The following is a 3,317-nucleotide window of genomic DNA, read 5'->3' on the forward strand; positions in this document are numbered from 1 at the left end:
AGAGAACTGAGAGTTTTGCCCTGCCTGCCAATTGCAGGGCCGCGTCCCCACGTGGGGACTGCATCCTGATGCATGACATCATACTCGCCATTTTAGATCAGAACAGGTAGCTCGTAATGCTGCCTGTGAACATTTCTAGGTATTTTTGAACAAAGTGGACCGATGCCACAGTGAATGTCTTTGTTTGGAGATCTAATACAGTCACAGTATAGACACAGACATCGTTCTAAGCAGAAAAACAACAACAATATAGTGTATTACAAACAGTATTATTTATTATTTATGTCGGTTAAAACATTAAGTGTTTAGTCAAAGTAGGTTAGCAATCTGCCTTAAAGTTTTTAAGAGGAAAACGGTCTATGAAATGATTACGATGAGATCACACACACAATATTAACGTTTTTGTGTACATCGTCTGGCTCACGGTTAAGAAAAATCACAATTTAAAGTTGGTATATATAACACGTCATAACTTCTAATCTATTTAATTTCCCTATTTAAATAACGCAGGTTCAGTCAGTGTTTACAAAACACTACTTTTCAGATTTCTCAAGCTAATGCCCCTTTCGTAACATAATTTAGCGTATACATCTATACGAATATGACCTATCGTCGAGATGGACAGATAGCTAGCGTTGGGAATACGATGATTGTTCAGGTTTGATCTCCGTGAACAACGGCCATGTCTGAACTCAGAAGAAGAAGCGCCCAATCCTGTGCAGTTTCTTCTGTTGCACCCACGTGGGATCCCTTTGCGGCTTTACAGCTTCTCATCCAATCGCAGAGTAGCATTCATATTCTCTCGACTGCAATTGGACAGTAAAGGTTAAGGCTGTCATTCAAGAAGGTTTGTTGTCAATCAATACCACGCGGGGTCAAGCGCTGACAAATGCCTGTGCTTCTCGCTCTTCTGCCCGTGAATAGTGCCTGGAATGGCTGCTTAATTAGCTTCGAATGGCTTTTCTTTCCAGTTCAAACAATCTGTTACTACCACGTGGTAATGAGAGCCTTACATAAAACAAAGGAGCAAAGGAGCATGCAAACACTTAATAACATTAAAAAAAAAAATCACTCATAATCACATGTTACTCACATATCAATAAAGTCATATTAATGTCATCTACATTTCGGTACAGTTATTAAACATGTATTTCCTCATGTTTTTAATAGCAAACATCCAGCTATTAATGCAACTTAAAGACATTATAGCAGTACAAGTATTTTTTTTTTTCTTGAAAAAGGGAATAAAGTAAAATAAAAAATAAAATGATGTCTGAACATGATGCTATTTGTTTACAAACAAGTTATTCGGTATTTAGAGAGCAATTACTACATTTAATATTGTATGTTATTTTGTTTAAAAAAAAATTTTTTTAAATAAAATTTATCCTATTTTTCCGCTATTCCTATTTTATTTATTGTTATATTTTTATTGTTGTTTACTTGTTTTTGTATTTGCATATTACAAACTTTCCTATTTTATAATATGCATATCAACATGCACAATATATTAACACTAGGGTGGTCTTGTAGAAAGAAAAAAAAACACAATACACCATGAATTTTCTTAATGTTTATTCCAGGTCTGGGACTACTTACAGCTCAGTGATGTGAAGTCTTTAGTATTTATGGACTGTGGTTTTGGTTTTGAATTGAGGGTGTCATGCATAGAGACACACGTCATGTTCTGTGGTTGGCCTGTGACTGATACTCTTGATTCTGTCCATCCTTTTGATAAAAAATCAGGAGGTGCTTATCAGGGCTGTTCTTTTGGCTGAAAAAGAAGGAGAATGTATGTGTGTGTGTGGGTGTCAGAACTGGCAGACTAATCTCTCCCAGGCAACCCCCCATCCTCCTCAATAGAAAGTGCTTGGATTTAGAGCAACAAAAGACTAGGCCTAACCCCAGGGAGAAGGCCAGGGCCCCTCCACCCACGCAGACCTCCTCACTGTTTATTTACACGGAAACCCCAGCCACTGTGAAACTCCCACCCCCCAGAATTTACACATGCCGCTATTTGCAGAGGTGCTTTTAATTCTTCGCAGAACAAGGATGGCCTGCCCCGCTCTCAACCTGAGCCGCTGCCCGGTTCCCACACGTATACACAACCTAAACACATGACTGAAAACAATCCAGTCACGCTCAGATGGTTGAGTAACTATGTGCACAGATTCCAGTTATTCAGGTCGTCTTGTGTGTTTTGATGTTTCTCCCTCTCGTCATTATAGATGGCTCTTTCCAGTTCTGGCTCAGCTGTTGTTAAACATACAGTATAATGCCAGTTCATAAGGAGGCTATACATCTTGTGAGCCCCATTAATGTGTGTACGCTGAAAACGAGGCACAGATAAATTGTTGAATCTGCACTAGCATTCATCACCATCCGATTGGTGCCTTATGCAGATTGCTCGGTATGTGGTCATTAATGTGACGCATATAAGAAGCCAGGGTGAAATGTAAACTCTCAGCCCATAAATGAGTAATGCGCCACACTCTCCACCATATTCAATTGGAAGGTTCCCGCTCATGGAGCATAAAATGGGGGGCTTATTTCCGTGATGAGTGAGTATTGTGTCGCAGCGCTGTCTCCAGGGCACTGACATGCTTGTGCTTTGGTACCTAAAAGCCAGAAGAACAGAGAGTGCAATCACACACACACGCATTCCAAGCCCACAATGGGCCCAGTGTGTGGTGAAGGGAATTGAATGGGCCACAGTGTATCAGGGTGACTCGTCAGGCTGTAATCAATGCAAACAGGATGAAAGGCCTTATCAAAAGGGACAAATGCAGACATGAACAGTGTCGCCAAACAAAAAGGGATGGAGCCGTTGGCAGAGGCTCCAGTCCAGGCTGAATGCAGCCAGCAGCGGGGAAACGGAGCCAATTACTACTCTGAAATTCTAATTCTCTGACATCAACAGCCACTCATTGATATCTTAAAGCCTCAAGTACAGGCATTAGCACTACGTGCCGCAAGCAAACGGAAATGCATTGTCTCTGCACTGTACTGTACACAAATTAGATTGTCTGATAGGCAAATTATTTTATACTTTAGCTGAATGTGTCTTTATGATGATTAGTCATTAGGGGTGTAACAATATATTGTGTCACAATATTAAAATGCAACAATATGTGTCATATATAGTTAGCATAGATTTAATTTAGCAAATAGTAAATAGTATGCGTATTTGGTGAGGAATATGGGTGAGTCGACTGTGTCTATATATATATGCTTTCACTCATGCTGATTGGGAAGATATGTTGATTACTGATTGCTAACAGCTGGCTGAAATGACGTGATGATTACTCAGATTATTT

The sequence above is a fragment of the Ctenopharyngodon idella genome, chromosome 18, assembly GCF_019924925.1.
Source record: "Ctenopharyngodon idella isolate HZGC_01 chromosome 18, HZGC01, whole genome shotgun sequence".
Lineage (NCBI taxonomy): Eukaryota > Metazoa > Chordata > Actinopteri > Cypriniformes > Xenocyprididae > Ctenopharyngodon > Ctenopharyngodon idella.